At 42.7% G+C, this 23,121-nt stretch overlaps 1 long non-coding RNA gene across 1 annotated transcript in view; it reads right to left on the reverse strand.

Annotated features, from left to right (window-relative positions):
* The window catches only part of LOC142046131 (uncharacterized), a 138,118-nt gene extending 115,257 nt beyond the window's left edge, over positions 1 to 22,861 (reverse strand). Inside the window, exon 1 of the long non-coding RNA XR_012655066.1 lies at positions 22,504 to 22,861. This is a non-coding gene — a long non-coding RNA (uncharacterized LOC142046131). The remainder of the gene's footprint in view (positions 1 to 22,503) is intronic.
* Positions 22,862 to 23,121: the final 260 nt, after the last annotated feature.

Consider the following 23,121-nt stretch of genomic DNA (forward strand, 5'->3'; position numbering starts at 1 on the left):
GAATACCCACTTCGTCAGATGCATCTGACGAAGTGGGTATTCACTCACGAAAGCTCATGCTCCAAAACATCTGTTAGTCTATAAGGTGCCACAGGATTCTTTGCTGCTTTTACAGATCCAGATTAACATGGTTACCCCTCTGATACATGCTAAGAGAAATGTCAGCCAGACCTACTGAAATATTTAAAATTTCCATGCAACTCCTAACCAGCTTATTACCTCTTCTCATTATTTTTTTGAGACTGACAAAAAGGAATTTGGTATCTCAGCGACTTTAGAGCCATCAGTATTTTCATCCGCACCCTTCTTTCTGAACGAGCGTCTGTTTTCATTTTCACCTATATTTGTATAAGCACCTCTTTCCCCTGCCGCTATCATTAGATCACTTACGTTTTCTTTTTGTTGCCCAGGTTTTCTTCTGTGTTGGACCGTGACTGACTGGTGACGTAAAGTATGAAGCTGACCCACTGTGGACAATAGCTGCCAGCACATGCACTAGGTCAAAGCCCAGTGCAGTCTGTCAATCAGAAAATAGGGTCTAGACCATGTTTTTGTTCTGTGTTTGTACAATACATAGGGTCCTGCGCCATGGCACAAAATAATAAACAAACAGTAATAAAATAATAAACAGAGCTGGTTTTATGACGGGAACACAATTTCACAAAAAGAGTCGACATCGTTTCCATTCTTCAGGGTCCAAAATGGGCCCGGTTCCGTGACATTTACTAATTTTTCTTTTTAACTGACAACCTGGTTGTCAGTAAGAAACTGTGGGTTTGGGTCAAAAAGAGAAAAAAGCTACTGATGTAAAAAATGATTTCAATAAAATTTTGGTTATAAATATCACAGAAAGTTTTGCGAAAAACAAAGTTTTGATAATGCCGGCTCCACCTCTGATCAGCCTATATTTGGGAACCATTTAAGATCACATGATTGCCAGCAGGATAGCAGCTCTACCTCCCATTTTCACACCACCAGGAAGGAATTCTGCCCCTGGATGAAGCAGATCACCAGCTCTCTAATGTAACCAACCCAACCCAGCAAAACACTTAAGCATGTGCTCACCATTAGGCTTAAATGCTTTGCTGGATCAAGAGCAGTGTTTTTGTGCTACATCCGTCTCTATGTGTTATCTAATCACCTTACAAAACTATGTAAATCCAAATGAGTCTCTATATAAGATGAGGGACAGTTCATCAGTGATATAGGAATTAATTGTCCTTCTCTGTAAACTAGCGAAGTGCCCAAACCAAACCACCAGATCCAAGTCCTCCTGAACTCTGGGAAGCAGAGCTTTGAAATCCAGATCCAGACCCTGTTTCTTAGTTTCATAGATTCCATGGCAGAAGGAACCTCCTGTATAGTCTGACCTCCTGTATAGCACAGACCACAGAACGTCCCCAGAATAATTCCTAGCACACACCTTGGGCCCATCTCCCCTGAAAATTGATTTTATTTCCTTTCGATAGGAACAAAACAAATGTAATTATGGAGGAGGAGCAATATCTCATCTATTAAAGCCACAAAGGACTTTGGATTTCCCTCGCTGCTGTTTGGGAAGAGGGAAGCCTGGTGTTTCTTAGGGTGTCATTCTCCTGTTGCTGACTTCACACTTGGAGGGGGAAAATAGTCCCACCAAACCTGTCCTAGCTTTCTCTGTGTGTTACCCACCTCCACACACACCAAAAATACCCCACGTCTTGGCTTATAGCTTCTCCTTAGACTCTTGCCCTGATTTATGGTATTTTTGCACTTCTAAGCACCTGGAAAGTGTTTTTATCCCATTAATTTCAACTTGGAAGTTTCAATGTGCCCCAGAAGACAAATAAATCACTCAGACCGGGAAGACGTGACCTGTACAACCACCTCCCTTGTCTGAGACTCCCCTGACCTCCACACTAGCATTCTCTTCCCTCTCCTCCAGGAGGGACGGGGAGGGGGGCGGAGTGATAAATGCACCGCACAAGGAATGAACTTTTCATACTAAGATTAACATTGCAGGTCTTGCTGTCTAGACTCCACTTGTCTGAGCACCTAAATAAAACTCTCTGCCACCAATGCACTTGCTGCTTCTGTGATTCAATGAGGCTGCCCTGGTTCAGTGCAATGCAGCTTTACTGGATACGGCCTCTTTGACACCAAAAACAGAGGCACCCAAATCACCAGTCACTTTGGCAAATCTTGGCCAATGTTCTATTGTCCTCATGGATTGGTCTGGCATATGATATCTTTCTTCCTCCTTGCATGCTCCTCGACCTAACAGATACAGACCTGGACAAATCACTCAGAACATTAAGGTTCTAGGCCTCAGGAAAAATTGGATCCTCACCCAAATTCTGCACCATGACCAGATGTCTGTCGATGTCATCTATCAAAACAGCTTCCTGCTCTGTACTGGGCCTTTTCTGCTTAAGGTACTCACTGATGACTTGATGCTTAGGAGTTTGTGAAAAATGAGATCCTCATTTTTCCCACCACCACAACTTGCTCAAATTTATGCGAGTGGTGAGCATAGAATGGCTAAATTAATATTTTTGAAAGTTCTGAAATGTTTAGCTAATCTATTTTTTAAAGTTATCTTCATCTTAGCAATGGCCTCAAGTCACAAAATGCTGATCTGGATTTTCAGCGATGCCCTTCTCCTTCCTTCCCCCTGGAAATTTAATTTTGGGTCCGTCTCTGGTTTACTGCATTATTTCATCTTTGCCATTGTCTGTGCCTCTGGGTTCTGTCTGGGACTGGAAATGCTGAAGTTCAACAAACACTGTACCGTCTGATATTTCCAGCCTAACTATGAGCAGCAAGCACTGGAAAACTTGCAAGAAGCATGTTCTCATGTGATTTCCAGCCAAATTGTGCAATGTCTGGGTTCAGATTGTTTGAACAAACTGAAAAATCATCTTGTTTATCTGCACTATATTAGCCACTAGATATCTTGGCAAGCTGTGGAGTTCCAGACTGGATGTAGTCTCTGGTTAAACAACGGAGACAAAAACGGAACTCAAGCTGTGTGGATACCACTTGTCTGAGGGTGTAGCTATTTTCCTTAAGTGAGGAAAAGGTGGGGCTTTAGCCCTGCGGGAGGTGTCTGCTGGGGCTTGGGGCTTTAGCTTCATGGCAAGGTGGTGAGGCTAGAGGCTTGAGCTCTATGTGAGGCAGCTGCTGGGGCTTGTGGCTTCAGTAGGAGTGGGGCTGAGGCCCCGAGCCTGGCAGGTGCACCCTGCAGGGCTGAAGCCATAAACCCCCCCCACCCGCTGGGCAGAAGCCAAAGACGGCACATGGGGGTCCACCTGGGGTCATGTGCCCCCCTAGATTTTTGCCAGGGTTTTCTGGCCCCATTTGGTGCCATGGTACCGCCAGGCCCCCTTCCCTGCAGAGCAGCTGCTGGAGCCAGCAAGCTGGGGGCTGCAGCCGTGGGGAGGGGCTGTGGCACACAGCTGGGAGCTGCAAGGAGAGTCACTGCTTTTGCTGCTGCCTTTCCCTGCAGCTCTCAGCTGCTTGCCAGCCTCTCCTGGTGGGGCTGACACCTGGGAGCTGTAGGGAGGGGTTGCTGAGGATAATGAGGGAGGCATGCTGGGGAGCGGGGGCATAACTCAAGCTGTTGTGGGGGCAGGACCTTTAAATTGTGCCCCCTCCCCAACAGGCACCAGTCACCGCTAGCCTCTAGAAGCCTCTAGCCCCACCATCCTGTTGCAGGGCAGAAGCCCTGAGCTCCCCCTTCCCCAGTCTGGAAGGCGGAGAATGAGGGGAACGGTGCCATGGGCCACAATTTACCTGTAAGAGAGCGTATGTGGCTCACAAGCCATGGTTTGGCCACCCCGGTCTAGAGGTTCAGATTGTTTGAACAACCTGAATAATCACCTTGTTTATCTGCAGTATATTATTCAGCCACTAGATACCTGGGCGAGCTGCAGAGTCCCAGACTAGATGAGCTCTCTGGTTAAACAAGGGAGACAAAAATGGAACTCAAGCTGTGTGGAAGCTGGCTTGATTGTCTGAGGGTGTAGCTATTTTCCTTAAATAACGTCCCTTTATCCTGGCCACCGCCCACCCCGGGGTGGTGGCCCAGCTCACCTACCCTATTGAGTCTGGCTGCTAGGCTGCACGAACCTGATAGTAAGGGCTGTAGCACTGACTCTAGCCACTAAGCCGCACTGCCCTGCTAACAAGGGGACATATAGCTGATTCTGGCCGCTAGGCCACACTGCCCTGAAAGCAAGCGCTGTATCACTGACTCTGGACACTGGGACAGACTGCCTTCATAGTAAGTGCTGGGCGACTGACTCTGGCCACTAGGCAGCACTGCTCCAATAGCAAGAGTTGTATTACTGACTCTGGCTGCTAGGCTGTACCGCTGTGGTAGCTAGAGCCGTATTACTGACTCTGGCCATGGGGCCGCACTGTCCTAGGGTTGCCAACCCTCTAGGATTGTCCTGGAGTCTCCAGGAATTAAAGATTAATCTTTAATTAAAGATTATGTCATGCGATGAAACCTTCAGGAATACACGCAACCAAAATTGGCAACTCTACAATGCCCTGATAGCAAGGGCTGGATTATTGACTCTGACACTAGACCACACTGCCCTGAGCACGAGGGTTGGGCTACGGACTAAGGCCACAGAGCTATGCAGCCCAGAGACTGCAACACACCTCTTCCCTGCCCTCAAAGGGTGACAGGGTGTATCAGCCTTGCGACAATTATTTACTTCAAAGTTCTGGAAACTGTCCATTATTAATGCTATGCCAACAAAGAGGAAAAAGGAAATTTCTACAAATAGCTACAGAGCATAGAAGAGAAGGTCCTGAAAAGGGATGTGCTCCGAATAATTGGAGACACCAATGCTAAACTGGGGAGCAACAATACTGGCGGGGAAGCAAGGCCTCAGTGAAATGAACACAAATGATTCAACGTTTGCTAATTTTGGTGGAGTAAATTACCCCGTCATTTTCCTTCACCATACTATTAACAAGACAACTTGGAGGTCACCAGGCCACGGAACAGGGAATTAAACTGATTGCATTACAATTTGGTCCAAATGGAGAAGAACTTCACAGGATGTACATAGCAGGAATGGGGCAGATGTGGGAACAGACCATGCATTTGTGGCAGCTAAATTGAGAATAAAAATTAGAACTGTACACCAAAGATGCCCACATTATAACATCATGTAGTTAAAACAGACAACACCACAACAAGAGTTTAGAACTGCATTAGCAAACCGGTCCCAGGCACTTGAAGATGAAGATGATGGAACAGTAGAAAGCAAATGGAAATGCCTACAGGAAACCTTCCCCAAAACCTATGGAAAAAGTGTTGGGATTCAGAAAGAAACACCACAATGAACAGTTGTCTGAGGATACACGGTAGAAAGTAGAAGACAGACATTAAATTAAACTGAAATTAAATGAAGCAAGAACAAGAACATAGAGCAACTCTTGGAGGAATAGACTGCAAAGAACAAAGAGGTCAAGTAAAATGACAGGAAAGACAAAAGATTTGATAGACAAAATGGCAATAGATGCACAGATCGACACAGCACAAAATGACACGAAAACACTAGACAACCTCACTATACAGTTGTCAGGAAGAATAAACACCAATCAATCAGCCCAAGACAAGACGGTAACTTAATAATGAAGACATCAGAACAATTAAGTACATGACAGCAGTACTTTAGTCAACTACTTAACGGGGAATTACTGGTCAACCTCCCTAGACCCAGAAGAAGTAGATGATCTGAACGTCAAACTAGGACCTATCACTGGAGCAGAAGTAGAGGGGGCAGTCCATCAATTAACAAGTGGAAAGGCACCAAATCCAGACAACACCCCAACAGAGGTCCGTAAGGCAGACTCAAAGAACACAGCAGACATTTTGATAGACCTCTTACAAAAGATATGGGAAGAAAAAAATACCAAACCAGTGGGGAAATGGTCATATAGTAAAGCTGACAAAGACAGAAGACTGCTGCCAGTGCAAAAAGTCAAGGCACATTATCCTGGACAGACTAAAGAAAGCAGTAGATTTAATGGCAAGAACAAGAAGGGTTCAGACATGTGAAACCAGGCACAGATCAAATAGTAACTCTATGTATCATCATAGAACTGTTGATTGAATGGCAGTCACCATGTTACATGAATTTAGTAGATTACCAAAAAGCCTTTGACAAAGTGGACAGTCTTACAGAAGTTGCTAAACCACTATAGAATCCCCTAGAAATGTCGGAATGTTATTCAGAGCTTCTACGAAACTGTGACATGCCAAGTAATGCATAACAATGAACTGACAAAGTTATTCAAGGTAACTACCGGCATCAGACAAGGATGTCTTATGTTGCCTATCACCTTCCTACTCGTAACTGATCAGGTAAAGAGAAAGACTCCAGAACAACCAAGGAGCATAAAATGGACTTTCACAAAGAAGCTGGAAGACCTCAACTTCACAGACAACATCTACCAAAAAGATATAAGTGCTAAAACAAACTATCTACAAACCTATGCATAGTTAACAGGGCTGAAAATCAACACATAGAAAACTAAAACCATGAGAATCAACACACAAGAAACACCAATAATGCTTTCTGGGAGTGACACAGAAGAGATCTGATACAATGCTATCACGATATGCGAGGTAAGTAAAACAGGTGGAACAGACGGAGACATTAAAACCAGATTAGCAAAAGCTAGACATGCCTTTACAACCCCAAAACTGATTTGGAGAAAGAGTAACCTTGCCCTCTGAACTAACCTTAGACTATTTAACATCATTGTAAAGTCTGTCTTACTGTACAGCACTGAAACTTGGAGACTTCAAGAGCTTACGCTCAAAACTCCAAGTTTTCAGAAAAAAATCCCAAACGAAGAGCTTTCGAGGACAATGAAACAAACTGACGTGACAGGAAATGATGGAACAAAAATGGAGATGGCTATGACACACACAGCAGAAAGAACCAAACAACAAGACAGGACAGATGTTGGATTAGAATCCCCAAACAGCAGAGTAGATCAAATACAACTGAGAAACACACAACAGAAGCAGAACTGAAAGCCATCAAAGCTATCAAAGTGACCTGGAAAGAAGCAAGAGACTGCCAAAGATGGAAGGGAGTGGTGAAGGCCCTGTGTTCTGCAGGTAATAAAGAGGCATAGTCAAGTCAAGTGTAAACAAGTGAACAATTCCCCTTCCCAAAAATGTCATTGACAATAACATATATGATTATATCTTTATTATGAACAATAGGCACATAACATTGGTTAGGATAATGTGACCCAGTGTCACAGATACACACTGTGGAGGGGCTAATAATAATAATAATAGCAGTTCTGTAATCCCTTCTATCCAAATACCTCCAAACACCTCACAGACAGTCATTAGAACCCTCATTAAACTTCATGCCAAATGACTAAGCCTTATCTGTCGGACAGATAAGGGAATTGAGGTTAAGTGATTTGTTGGGAGGAGTCCGTGACAGACCTTGGTGTAAAAGTCAGGAGCCAGACTCCTGCTCCCCTCAGCCTCACAAGAAGGAGGAAAACGATTAAAATGAGAGGTGTCAATCAGTTAAAAGACAGAGCACAGGAAAAATGGAAGCAGGAAAGAGATAAAGTGAGGAAATGATACCAAGGAAGTGTAATAGACTCAACTGATCCACAGTGGAACCAGGGACCATTTTGGCATTACTGGAGGATTAGCTGATGCACCGTGTAAGATAAATCATTAAGTAAAATGAGTAACGATAATATGTCATGATTCTACGGCACCCTTCATCAGAGGATCACAAAGCGTTTATCAACACAAGGCCAAATTCAATCCTAGGTTACACCTGAAAGGCTTCTGGGAGCTGTGCTATCTGGCTCCATTCGCTAATCTATTCTTCCACCAGTGGGCGAATGAGGGAGAGAGAAGCAATATTGTCCCTATTTCCACACAGCACATCTGTAGCAGAGCCAAAATGGAATTCTGGCATGCCTGTCCCCTAGCTCCATCTTTGCTCCACTCAACAACCCTACCTACATGCACTGGACAGTTAACCCAGCAGTGTAGGACAGAAAGCGGAAAGCAATAGTGTGTGCTGTTGAAAGTGCAGGAGATATTGAGGCAGGCAGATTGCTAGATGCGGCCAACAGAAAAACGGTGGGGTTAACCTGTCTAATTAGATCTCAGAGAGCTCACATCACCGCGTTAAGTGCCATTGTTAGCCACACAGGATAGTAACACCCCCACTTTTCTGAGAATCCCCAGGAGATTCTTGCTGACCACAAGTGATAAGTACTTTGGATGAGACATAAAACCAAAGATACAAAAGGGATGGTCAAGAATTGCACATCTTTACAGTTATGGGGTCTCATCCAAAGCATATTCACCTGAATGGAGAGCCGTAAGAACATCAGAACAGTCATATTGGGTCAGACCAAAGGTCCATTTAGCCCAGTATTCTGTCCTCAGACAGTGGCCAGTGCCAGTCCCATTGACTTTGATGGACTGTGAATCAAGCCGTTAGTTGCCATATAATTCTAATAGAAACTGATGCTGGATACCCTATGATAATTCCAATATAGACTAGACCTCCTGAGGTCTCTTACAACCCTGATATTCTGTGGTTCTATACATGGCAGTCCTGAGGGTAATCAACAGAAGGTAGGACCGGGGAATATTTTTTAAGGGTGAAATTTTCAAAAGATCTCACCGTTGACCTACCTCTGCTCCTACAGATGTCAATAGAAAAACTCCCATCTGACCTACCTCTGCTCCTACAGATGTCAATAGAAAAACTCCCATCAGCCTCAATGGGTGGAGAATCACAGCCTAAGTGAACAGACCGGAGTGCATTATTTAAGCAGTTAGAACATGTGGAGCATCTGTTTTCCAAACTAGATGACGGTCTCTTGAAAATATGACTGATGGATTCCTCACTATCATTCCCAGAACTATTTAAGCAGTACCCTTTAGCATTCTTTTAATGTAGGGAGTCAGAAGCTACTTCTATGTGCAATAGAGTTGGGCTCAGCCTGTGTAGGACCCACGCTCTTTATTCAGGATGTGTGGAAAAGGGATTTCTTCATATAAAAGCAGAGGTTCTCACATTGCCATAGTTCAGATCACAGTTTAATTGGAAGGTTTGTCTCTTGAACACCTCCACCTCCCAGTTCCCTTCCCCTCCCACTGCTGACTGAAGAATAATATCCCAGCAGAAACCATAGCAATTGCTCACACAGAAAAGCAACATTAGGAATGCATTGAGTATACTTGTAAGCTATGTATTATAATGTACCTAGCAGCTGGAAACAAAGGGAGGACTAGAACCACGTGACTCACTGGCTTTCCACTGACTACCGGCAGTTGCTATGTGGATCAACAGTGCTCCCTGGGCCACAATTTGGGACCCATTGATATATAGTATTACAAGTCAGCTACAGCTCCTCAGTGTGATGCAGTTATTAACAGTTTGATTATCTGACATGATCTGAAGAAGGATTCGCTCCACAAATGGTATTTACTAGGGTGCCAAGCAATTAAAAAGATTAATCACACAATTAAAAAAAAATTATCCTGCTTAATCGCACTGTTAAACAATAATAGAATACCAGCTATTTAAATATTTTTGGATGTTTTCTACATTTTCAAATATATTGATTTCAGTTACAACACAGAACACAAAGTGTACAGTGCTCACTTTATTTTTGATTACAAGTATTTGCACTGTAAAAAACAATCGTATTTTTCAATTCACCTAATACAAATACTGTAATATAATTTCTTTATCATGAAAATTGAACTATTTTCCAAAAATAACTGCATTAAAAAATAAAACAATGTAAAACTTTAGAGACTACAAGTCCACTCAGTCCTATTTCTTGTTCAGCCAATCACTAAAACAAACAAGTTTGCTTACATTTGCAGGAGATAATGCTGCCTGCTTCTTGTTTACAATGTCACCTGAAAGTGAGAGCAGGCATTCTGATGGCACTGTTGCAGCTGGCGTCGCAATATATTTATTTACATGTCAGATGTGCTAAAAATTCATATGTTTCTTCCTGCTTCATCCACCATTCCAAAGGACATGCTTCCATGCTGATGACAGGTTCTGCTCAATGACAATCCAAAGCAATGAGGACTGACACGTGCATTTTTATAATCTGAGTCAGATGCCACCAGCAGAAGGTTAATTTTCTTTTTTGGTGGTTCGGGTTCTGTAGTTTCTGCATCAGAGTATTGCTCTTTTAAGACTTCTGAAAGCATGCTCTACACCTCATCCCTCTCAAATTTTGGAAGGCACTTCAGATTCTTAAACCTTGGGTCAAGTGCCGTAGTTAGCTTTAAAAATCTCATATTAGTACCATCTTTGCATTTTGTCAAATCTGCAGCAAAAGTATTCTTAAAATGAACAACATGTACTGAGTCATCATCTGAGACTACTATAACATGAAATATATGACAGAATGTGAATAAAACAGAGCCAGAAACATACAATTCCCCCCCCCCCGAGTAGTTCAGCCTCAAATTTAATTAGCGCATTATTTTTTTAACGAGCATCATCAGCATGGAAGCATGTCCTCTGGAATGGTGACTGAAGCATGAAGGGACATACAAATGTTTAGTAAATCTGGTACGTAAATACCTTGCAATGCCAGCTACAAAAATTCCATATGAACACCTGTTCTTACTTTCTGGTGACATTGTAAAGAAGAAGTGGGCAGCACTATCTCCCGTAAATGTAAACAAACTTGTTTCTCTTAGCAATTGGCTAGACAAGAAGTAGGACTGAGTGGACTTGTGGATGCTAAAGTTTTGCACTGTTTTGTTTTTAAATGCAGTTATGTAAGAACAAGAATCTGCATTTGTAAGTTGCATTTTCACAATAAAGAGATTGCACTATGGTACTTGTATGAGGTGAACTAAAAATACTGTTTCTTTTGTTTATCATTTTTACAGTAGAAATATTTGTAATGAAAATAATATAAATTAAGCACTGAGCACTTTGTATTCTGTGTTGTAATTGAATTTAATATATTTAAAAATGTAGAAAAACATCCATAAATATTTAATAAATTTCAATTGGTATTCTATTGTTTAACAGTGCAATTAAAACTGTGATTAATCACAATTAATTTTTTAAAATTTTGATTACTTTTTTTGAGTGAGTCATGTGAATGAACTGCGATTGATCAACATCTCTAGTATTTACCTGTATGCATAAGTAGGTAGGGAGGATGGTACATTGGCTTGGGAGCCAAGAAACATGGGATCAATTACTGGCTTGGCCACAGATGCCCTGTTTCACTTGGGCAAGTCTCTCAGTGCCTCAGTTCCCATGGGAATAATACCCCTACTACCTGGGGCATTGTGAGGGTAAGATCCATAAAAGATTGTGAGTCACTCAAATATTATGGTGAGGAAGGCCACATAAGTAGGCTTGGAAGGATTTGATTTTTTATTGCTAAATGTCATTTTCACCATACACACGCAAATCAACAGAATATTTCCATCAGTAATAATTGCAATTTACCGTGAGGCAAAGTACAAAAAGTGCTGCTTGAGATTGTATTAAAGTTTGATTTAAGGCTATTTACTTTGCATATTTGGACATGTGATGTGGATAATTTGTGCTTTAACAGTTATAATGCTTTTGCTGTTTGAATCTCAACCTTTACTGTCATCAAATAATTACTGTCTGAGTCCCCCGCCTCCCATAACGTCCTGCCACTATGAAAATTAAAATCAATAAAAAATGCTTACAACTCATAATTTTACACAATTGCAAACCCTGAAATTGATGAAAATAAAAAACACTTAAAAACAAGCAAAAATATTGTCCACCAAAACAGTAATAAATAAATAAATAAATAGAAATCAAATTCTGCCAAGCCAATATGTATGTACCGAGACAGAGTGATAACAACTACCTTTATAGGCAAGACCTAAAGGCTCAGTTCTGAAAGGTGCTGAGCATCCTTAGCTGCCACTGAAATCAACAGAAGTCGAGGGAGGGCTCTCCCAACCTCTTACGGGACGAGGTCCGTTAGCCAGGAATGGCCTTCTAAGACTAATAAGCCTTAACCACTGTGTAATAACGACATCGAGACCTCCGTGAGCAGACTCTGGGCAGCGCCAGTCCATCTGTTTCAAGGCGGTAGTATTTCTCCCCTCCAAAGCCCCCACTGTAATGAAACAGTCTGTTCACCATACGTTGTTATGTTTTAATGAAAAAAAGGAATTCAGATTGTTATGTTTTGCGACCTATAGCTAGCAACACATAACCCCAGCACTCCCATTGCAACTGTAAAGCGTTGATGTTAGTGTAACATAAGATGCCGAGGAAGCGATTCCTCACAAATATTATGATGAGGCTGTCATGTTGCGGTCCGTGTGGAGTGATATACTGACTGATCAACAAACTGCCCTGTCGGGCCCCAGCACTGTAAGATGACTCTCCTTCTCTCTGTGCAGTCTGAGCCTAGCCATTCTACACATGCCAGCGGGCTTCTTCAAAGGTCTTCGGGGGGTGTCGGGATGGATGTGTGAGAACAACAGAGAGTTCTGTTCCAAGGATGTAATGATCCGTTGCCTCTCGCTCTAAATCAAGCAGCAAAAGAAAGTTATTTGGATCTGCCCTGGCCTGATGTGAAGGTGATATACTTCTGCCTAAGGAGGAGAACAAGGAAACAGAAAGAGGGGGTGTAAGAGAGAGGCTGGGGGGGGGGTCAAATGGCAGAGAGATGTCCCAGACAACAATTCTAAGCTGATATGGGGTGCAAGGGAAACTCCATTGTTCTTGCCCCTCCAAAGCTGAGACACCTGCTCTGAAGATATTCCTAGTCCAATTCTGCAAGAGCTTCATGTGCAGATCTCCCACTGAGGGACTAACACTAACAATAAATAAACAACTCTTCCAGGATTGGGACATAAATTTGTAGGAGCAGTCAAATATTTTATTGTTACAGAATTTAGTGAGGGAAAAGACCTCTGAGTCCTCTCCACCCCACATCCTCCCAGTTCAAGATTTTCCTTTATGGTGTATGATTTACTTCTGTTATTTATGATCATTATGATTTGCGTTTCAGCAGCGCCAAGAAGCACCAATCAGGATCAGGTGCCTCCAGAACAGAGACTCCAGTTACCAAGCAAATCTTTCTACTTTTTCCTTCAGCTTTCAGTTCAACCCTATGTACCTAGCATGACATGCCTCCACTGGCTTGTGCTTATGTGCCGAATGAATGATGGGCGCATCCCAAAGGACATCCTCTGCAGCGAACTGGCACCTGGTAAAAGACCCAAAGGATGCACAAAATTGCAGTTTAACGATGTGTGCAAGCGAGACCTCAAGGAAACAGACGTGGATGTGGATAACTGGGATGATCATACTCAGGACCGCAACCTTTGGAAACAAGAACTTAACAAAGGTCTCTGGAGTTCCGAGAGGAAGCCGTATGGCCGAGCAGAGGAGAAAAGAGCTTGCAGAAGACAGAGCCCGAAGGGTTGAGGCACCACCTTTGAGTGTGACAGTTGCGGCAGAGTCAGAGGTTGCCTCTATCAAGTGGGTCTCTTTAGCCATGAAACCAATTGAGTAAATTCTCTGCCTCTCAGGGGCGCATATCCATGGCCTCTTGAGACTGAAGGATGCCTATTCAACCTAGCATGGTCTTCAGTCATAAACATGTACATTACACACACTCCATGTTGAGATGCTTTGGGTTCCTCAGTAGCCATATTTAAAGGTGGCTGTTGCTTCTAACTTCAAGGTTCATTGCTGCTCACTGGAACTGCTAGATGCTGCATAAAGGCATGCAAAGACACAGCCCTCATCCCCTAGAGCTTATCATCTAACACATTCTAATCGTTCGTGCTGCCCAGATCTGTGCCTTCACCATTGTACTGCTTTTTTGTTAAGGCAGTGCTGTTAAACCAGATCAAGCATATATCAGCTGACAAGGCACCTAGCTTCTCTTTGTCAGGTTTCAGAGTAGGAGCCATGTTAGTCTGTATCCGCAAAAAGAACAGGAGTACTTGTGGCACCTTAGAAACTAACAAATTTATTTGAGCATAAACTTTCGTGGGCTACATCCCACTTCATCGGATGCATGCACTGGAAAATACAGTAGGAAGATTATATTTATACACACACACATAGAGAATATGAAATAATGGGTGTTACCATACACACTCTAACGAGAGTGATCAGTTAAGGTGAGCTATTACCAGCAGGAGAGAAAAAAACTTTTTGTAGTGGTAATCAAAATGGTCCATTTGCAGCAGTTGATAAGAAGTTGTGAGGAACAGTGGTGGTGGTGGTGGTGGTGGGAATAGACATGGGAAATAGTTTTACTTTGTGTAATGACCCATCCACTCCTAGTCTTTATTCGAGCCTAATTTAATGGTGTCCATTTTGCAAATTAATTCCAATTGAGCGGTCTCTCGTTGGAGTCTGGTTTTGAAGRTTTTTTGTTGTAATATTGCGACTTTTAGGTCTGTAATTGAGTGACCAGGGAGATTGAAGCRTTCWMMRACYRGTYKKWGAAYGCTTCAATCTCCCTGGTCACTCAATTACAGACCTAAAAGTCGCAATATTACAACAAAAAAYCTTCAAAACCAGACTCCAACGAGAGACCGCTCAATTGGAATTAATTTGCAAAATGGACACCATTAAATTAGGCTCGAATAAAGACTAGGAGTGGATGGGTCATTACACAAAGTAAAACTATTTCCCATGTCTATTCCCACCACCACCACCACCACCACTGTTCCTCACAACTTCTTATCAACTGCTGCAAATGGACCATTTTGATTACCACTACAAAAAGTTTTTCTCTCTCCTGCTGGTAATAGCTCACCTTAACTGATCACTCTCGTTAGAGTGTGTATAGTAACATCCATTGTTTCATGTTCTCTGTGTGTGTATATATATAATCTTCCTACTGTATTTTCCACTGCATGCATCCGATGAAGTGGGCTGTAGCCCACGAAAGTTTATGCTCAAATAAATTTGTTAGTCTCTAAGGTGCCACAGCTTCTCTTTCTGAATATCCACAATTCTGGGTTCCACTACTGCGGAGAAGAACATGGGAAAACATATCTGAGCCTTCAGACTTGCTATAGCCAATGGGCCCTCAAGAGGCGTTTTATCTGTGTGAGTACAGAGTGCTATGGAACAAAAAAAGGGAAGCACCACCTACAGTTGTAAACAGCAGACCCAGGCCAAACCTATGACAATCCTAGCTGAGAATCTGGTTCAGAAGTCACCTCTAGTGTAACAGAACAACTCGATCTACACTATCAGGAATCTGCACCACATGCACAAAATATCTGCCAGGAAACTAATTTACGCACTGACATGAAGGCAGCCCTGTGGGGAGCATTCACATTCTTAGCAGAGAAAATATATGTGTGAACATCCAAGAGTAGAAGAGGAGATCATCCCTCATTCCCCAGCTGGGAAAAAGCTGCCATTTTAATGCACTCCTAGCCCTTAACAAGAAGCCTCCAGAAATCTGCTGTGCCAAAACATGGACACTTCAGCTGTCACATTACATTAGTATTGTTTTATGGTAAAGTCTAGAGGCCACAACTGAGATTGGGGCCCCATTGGGCTAGGCAATGTACAACCATATAGTAAGAGAATTCCTGCCCTGAAGAGCTTACAATTTAAGTAGACAGGACAATAGGATGGTAGGAAAAAATAAGAGGTGCAGAGAGATGACGTGACTTCATGCAGAGCTTGGGGATAGGACCCATATCTCTATATCTCTGTGTCTAATGCATTGACTATGCTGACTCCACTTCTATTACACTGACAGTTCTGCCCTCTCCCTGCCCCAGCCTTATTCTAGACCTGATCCAGCTCCCACTGAAGACAACAGAAAGACTCTTATTGACTTCTATGAGAACTGAAAAGGAGACAAAGTCTTCTTGGGTTCCTTGAGCTGGGATCGGAAATGTCAATAAATGCTTTCCTGTTAAAGACCAGAAATAAAAGAAAAAAACATTTCTGTGAGATAAAAACAGAAAGGAAAATCATATGAATGTAATATTTTATTTTTAAATTTGAGATTGAAGCTAAAATCTCAGGGCAGAGCTTTGAGGAATGTGGATTCACACCTGCGCTTTGCAGCTGGTTCCTATCTGGATGTCTCTCCATTTTCACTGGAAGGGAACATATTCACACTGCATAGTAGAGAAAATTAGCATTATTTCTCTAGGAAAAGTTCGGCCTGGTGTATTCCTTTTTGATTCCTGCCCATCAGCTCAAAATAAGGTGTACATTTTAAACGATGAGAGTCATTAATCATTGGAACAATTTACCAATGGGTTGTGATAGATTCTCCATCACTGGCAATTTTTAAATCAAGATTGGCTGCTTTTCAAAAAGATCTGCTCTAGGAATTATTTTGGAGAAGTTCTCTGGCCTGCGTTATAGAATCATAGACTTGTAGGATTGGAAGAGACCTCGAGATATCATCTAGTCCAGTCCCCTGCACTCGTGTTATCATATTATCTAGACCATCCCTGACAGGTGTTTGTCCAACCTGCTCTTAAAAATCTCCAATTACACATTCCACAACCACCCAGGGCAATTATACAGGAAGCCAAACTAGACGACCACAGTGACCTTCCGGCCTTAGAATCTATGAACCTATAAACTCAGCAGCAACAATGGGGCTGAATGAAGTCTTTCCACTACTTTCAGTCGTGTATCAGCTTCATGGCTTCACTCATTTTTAGATCTTTTTGTTCTATGCCATTTTTCACTGTATCTACCCAGAAGTCTTCTTCTGTTTCTGGCTCTTTGTGCTCTGCATGTAATGCCGTGTATGGGATCCTTTCTGGGTCCGTTCTTGACATATGTCCAAGCCATTACAATCACCTGTCATGAATCTTCTGTGACAGCGATTTCTTGCCTGAGACATTTTTTATCACTTCATTTTTTATGTTCTGTAGTCTTGAAATTCTCAGTATTCCCCTCAGCCAGCTCATTTCTGCAGTCGATACCTTTTGGTCACCGACTTTCCTAACATACCCACATAGCAGTATCGGCATGACAGTTGTCTTACACTGCTGATTTACAATTTTATCAAAATCTCATTTGCCTTCCAAATTTTTCTGAACACAGTAATAGCTCATCCGAGTCTTCTTTTTATATCCTCTTCACATTTCCCACTCTTCAACACTTGTCCTCCAGAATACACAAATTGTTAAGTTCTTTGTTTCCAGCTTTGATCTTTACCTCTTCTTCTTGTCTTCCAATTACAAGAATGTTTGTCTTCTCCATGCTGATCTTCAGTCTGAATTTTCTGCTTTTCCAGTCTACCTTGTCAGTTATTCTCTGTAGACCCTCCTTGGTCAGTACCATCAAGTCAATGTCCTCTGGGAATTTAAGATTATTCACTGTCCTCTCACATAACAGGACTTCTCCCATTTCATCTCTCAGTGCTACTGCCTTGAATGCTTCCAGTACCAAGGTGAACAAAGCTGGTGATAGCATGCATCCTTATCTCACTTCTACAGTCATCCTGAACCATTCCATCAGCTTTCTGTCTACTCTCACCACACTCATTGACCTTTTCTAGAGGTTTGATCAATTTCTCAAGGATACCATACATTCTCAAAACTCGCTGCAGCCTTTTCTGCCGGATGCTATCCAAAGCCTGTGTGAAGCCTGTAAAGTTGTTGTAGCAGGTTCAGTTGTATTCTATGTACTTCTCCAATAAGTAGAAAAGTAATAGATAGAATAAGTGGAAAAGAGAAGATTGAGAGGGGACATGATAACAGTTTTCAAGTACATAAAAGGTTGTTACAAGGAGGAGGGAAAAGAATTGTTCTTAACCTCTGAGGATAAGACAAGAAGCAATGGGTTTAAATTGCAGCAAGGGTGGTTTAGGTTGGACATTAGGAAAAACTACCTGTCAGGGTAGTTAAGCACTGGAGTAAATTGCTTAGGGAGGTTGTGGAATCTCCACCGAGTATTTTTAAGAGCAGGTTAGAAAAACACCTGTCAGGGATGGTCTAGATAATACTTAGTCCTGCCATGAGTGCAAGGAACTGGACTAGAAGACCTCTCAAGGTCCTTTCCAGTCTAATGATTCTATAATAGCTGTCTTATCACAAACAGCTAATCTATTGTACTTTCTCCTAGTCTAAACCCAGCCTGTTCCTCTGCAGGTACTGCTTCCGTGTACCTCTTCATTCCCCTCTGCACATCTTGGTGAATGCTTTTCCTAGCATGCTCAATAAGCTAACTCTGTGGTTCTTGCACTCACTCATGTCTCCTTTTTTATAGATAGGTACTCGTATCACTTTCCCCAATTTGCTCGGCATTTGTTTGTGTTTATTAATCTTCTTGAAGAGCTGGTGTATCACCATTACCACATGTTCCTCGCCTGCTTGCAGCAGCTCTGTGACTTGGTTGTCACTTCTTGGCACCTTTTTCATTTTCCAACTTTCTATCAAGATCTTGACTTCTACTAAGAACCCTGTCATCTGCTTACCCTCATTTCTACTGGAAAGCTTCTCCATGACCATTTCAACCCCGCCTACTGTAAGTGGGTGCAATTCCACTGGAACTCTCTAGGCCAAATCCAGTGATGTCATCAATGGTGAGGTAAGCTGCTCATGACATGGGGAATAAATGGGCATTTTAGTAGGGTAATAGTAAGGTAAGCTACATCTCTTTGGTGAGTGTGAATAACAATGTCCTCACAAACCCGGGGACAGAAGGTGTGTGTGCGCAACAGGAAAATAATATAACAGAGAGTGTAAGACACAGTAGCATCCCTGGCCCAGATCCGCAAAGGTATTTAGGCTCCTAACTTCCACCGATTTCAGTGGAAGTTTGGAGATTACATACCTTTACGGCTCTAAGCCCTTTACTGTAACCCGTGGGCTGGTCTACAAACAAGCTGGAGCAGAGATAACTAAAACAGGTGTAATTTGCTCCTTTAATTATTGTAGTGCAAGTCTGTGCATGCACATTCTTATTTTGGAATCAGCATGCTCAATACTGATATTACTTAAGGTGATTTTTTAGCAACATGTGATAAATCAAAACAGGACACTTTTACTCTGAAATAGGAGGGTCCCCACAAAGACATGCACTGCAATAACTAAAGATGTCAATTAAAACCGATTGCTGTTGGTTCCAGTTTGTGTTTGGACAAACCCTACGTTTGCACCATCCCAAACAAGTCCCAGGCTCAGATCATCCCTGTTGTAAGCAGGGGCAGCTCCCTTTGACTTAAAGAGCAAATTTGGTCCCTACAGAATTCAGCTCAATATAAAATCCGCTCATTTTGCATGCACAAATCAATGCCAGTAACAGTGCATTGTCATCTACTTCAGTTCACGGACCAGCTCACACCCTATCAGCTCATTTCTCCTTCTTACACCAGTGTAAATCAGGACCATCTCAACTGAAGTCAGTGCTATGGTGTAGAATCAATGTAAGTGAGAGATAATTCAGGGCCATGTGTCATTTACAGCAGCCCTTGTGTCATTGTTGCATTGAACCTTTTAAATCTATATCGGGGTTTTTTGGACTAGTCACGTTCAACCATATCTTCAATTTGACCTTCTGACCACGTCCTTCTGGTCCAGCAAAGACAGGGTGGGGTGTCCAAAAGTGGTTATGTCCCATTTCCTCAAGGGAAATTAGGCACTGAACCTCAGATTGAAATCAGGAACCTAAATACCTTTGAGGATATGGGCTTGAGGGAACATCTACAGGGCAAAACAACCCCACAGCCCGTTAACCGATGTGGTGGACATTGCTGGTCAGACTGGAACTTTGGCTCTGACACCTGGCACGGGGGTGGGTGGAGGTCTCAGAGCCCAGAGTCCAGCCCGAGTAGGAATATCTGCACTGCTATTTTTATCCTTGTCGCACAAGTTCAAGTCAGTTCTGAGACTCACTGCTGCACGTTTTTTGTTTTGCCAGGCAAACGTACCCTACGTGACTTGGGGAACTGTGAAAAGCCTCCTAGATGCAAGGCTTTGCTAGCAAGAGATGTGAGCCCAGGGGCTAACATTTGTGTTGTGGTCTGGGGCTGGTGTCCAGGGAGACAGACACCACTGTAGGGTTCATTAAAGATAGGCTGCTGATCAGCCTTCATGACTCTTCCAGCCTTGCGAGCAAGGCAAAGAGCACCAGATACAAGCAGTGCTGTGTAGCTGTATAGCCAAGTACTGTTGATTGCACCTGAGGACACGTTGTCACACAGGTGACTGAGCCTTTTTGTCAGGCTCTCTGCTGCCCCCTAATAGTCACAACCAAGAATATGTTATGCCAACTCCTAAGCATTCACCACAATTTGTGTGTGTCTCAACTATTTGGATGGATCACTTAGAATCATAGAATCATAGATTATTAGGGTTGGAAGGGACCTCAGGAGATCATCTAGATAACTTCCTGTTCTGTTCATTCTCTCCGAAGCACATGGCATTGGCCACTGTCAGAAGACAGGATACTAGGCTAGACGGACTTTGGGTCTGATCCGTATGGCTGCTCTTATGTTCTTATTTGTATTATATTTTTCATATTTTCTCAATGTTTCAGGCTGTTAAAGCAGGCACTGCATATGCATGAGAAATTAAAGAAAATCACCCTGGCATCTCTGCCTCTCATTTCTGCATAGAGCTTCTTACTAAACGATTTAAAAAAACATTATTTAAAACTTCATTTCTGAGAAACATTCTACAGCTCATTTCCCCTGCAGACCCAGATGCTGCGATCTCTATACGCTGCCAGTGTGTGGCTCTGAAATGGGTGCTGTGATGTCACACCCCATATTCCTCATAGAAATATGGTTATGATACAAATATGGCATAACTAAGATATACTTTATGCAAGATGAGTCATATGAGGTATCATTGGAAGGTTATGATTTACTGAATATGATTATGCAATTTGTATGCATGTATCATTTCTGTATCTGAAGTTAGGAATATTGACTATGTAACAATTACAACTGTGTGTGTACTTGGGGAAACACCCACCAGGCAGTGAGCAATCAGACTTAAAGGGTCATTAGAAAAAGACAGTGAGTCTTTGAAGATGTGGATCTCCCATCTGCCTGGAGGTCCGTCCTGTGGACATTGCAAATAAACCTGGTTTCATAGTTGCTTTGACACTGCAAGGTCAGGAGGTAAGATCACCTGATACAAAATACCACCTTGGACACTGCTGGCACTTTTGCTCTGTAGGGGGATGGGGATCAAACAAAGGTTTCCCACCTGGAGTAAATCATTTTTAAGGCTGGGGAGGGGGTTAATCTGGACTCTTCTCTACTGCCTACCCAAGAAGAAAGACTGCTGAAAGTACCTGAAGGGACAAAGGAAGTTAACTTAGGGGAAAGGCAGGGGCGAGTCCAACTGAGACCTGGGGTACAGTCTGTAAAAAGAAATAACTAGAACTCTAAGCTACAGAAATGCTGCAACTTGTCTAAAATGACATTTAAGGTGAGAAAATACTTCTTGAAACCAGTCTCTTTAAGATCTTAAGCTTAGTATGGGTGTTTTGTTTTCTTTGCTCAGTAATCTGCTTTGCTCTGTTTGCTATCCCTTAGAATCACTTAAAATCTGCCTTTTATGGTTAATATATTTGTTTTGTTTATTATTAAACCCAGTTGTGCAATTTCTAACAGAGGGGCAAGAAGTTGTGCATCTCTCTCTTCACATTGAGAGAGAGGGCAAATTTTCTGTGCTTGTGCTGTGCAGATCTTTCTATATAGCACAAGACAGTATTATTTTGGATTTATTCCCCAAAAGGGTGGGTGCACATGAGTGCTGGGTGAATCCTCTCACACAGAGCTGATTTCAGTCTGTGTCTGCAGCGGGATGTGGCCCTACCTGTGTGTATGCACTGCAAGAGGCTGGAGAGCTTAATTCAGCAAAGCAGGAAAAGGGAATCCAGGCTCGTGGAGCAGGAGGGGCTCAGTGAAACCCCAGTACATCAAGTGGCATCCCAAAAGGTGAGTCCAGCCCATCACAGGTGCAATGGATTATTATTTATCTTTTGTACTACAGTAGTGGAGAGGAAGACTGGACCAGTGGTTAAGGTACTGACCTGAGACCTGGGTTCAAGTCTCCACTTGTCACAGACTTCCTGTGTGACCTCAGTTCCCATCTGTAAAATGGGCCTACACTTGAGGTGGCTAGCAGTATAGGTACCAAAGCCTAGGAGTCACCCCTACCCAGGAAACAGGAAATGCTGATGGCTACAGCAGAGGTTGAACTGTGATCAGAGCCCCATTGTGTTGCACACTGCATATTCACCAAGACAGCCACAATGTCAAAGAATTGACAATCTAAACATACAAGATAGATTATCCCAAGCACCTCTTGCCCTTGTATTATGGGAAAGGGTACACAGAATATCAGTCTGCCAGGCATTGTTTCATACAGCTTTATCGTAACCTGTCTTACTTGCCTCTTTCCAAAAAGAGACAGACGTTTTAATCTCTCCTCATCCCAACCTCCCTCCTCATAACCCCATTACCTCTAATCATTTTCATTACCCTTCTCTGGATGTTTGCTTTATCACTGAAGTCTGGCTGGATGAAGCTGTAGTGAACTCATCCTCGTATCTCTTGCTGTTTGTTATGGTGACCTGGCCTACTCTGCTTGCTGTACATTTATTTTAAATTCTTACTGCTTCAGCCAAGGCTTTGTAGATGAGCAAATCTGTGCATTTCACTCTTTCCTTGTGTTGGCGCTACAGGCTGTTCCTTTGTTCTTCATTTCTCTCACTCCCACAATATCCCATTTGTTCCCAGATGGTGGGAGGAGGCAGGTGAGATATGTGCTGTGTGTCTGCAAGATCCAATTCTCAAACCAGACAGTTCCAAACCCAGTGGCCTGAGTGGGTAGCCAATATTCAGGGGCTGGCAGGGTTGTTTCTGTTAGGAGGAGAAATCAGTGATGTGAGTCAAGTATTTCTTTGAGGATAATCTTGTTTATTTACAAAGAACATACACAGTTTAAAAACAACAGCAGGCAGTTTCCTTGCTAAGAAATCACCAGGTTTGCCCCTCCAGCAACCTGTGTGCCCAAGAACCTCCATTTCTCTGCTTTCTCTCAGGGTCCCCACTCACTAGAGCCCTGCGCAGGACTATTTTTTTTAATCCCACTCCCAT

This window comes from Chelonoidis abingdonii, chromosome 1, assembly GCF_003597395.2.
Source record: "Chelonoidis abingdonii isolate Lonesome George chromosome 1, CheloAbing_2.0, whole genome shotgun sequence".
In the NCBI taxonomy this organism is placed as follows: domain Eukaryota; kingdom Metazoa; phylum Chordata; order Testudines; family Testudinidae; genus Chelonoidis; species Chelonoidis abingdonii.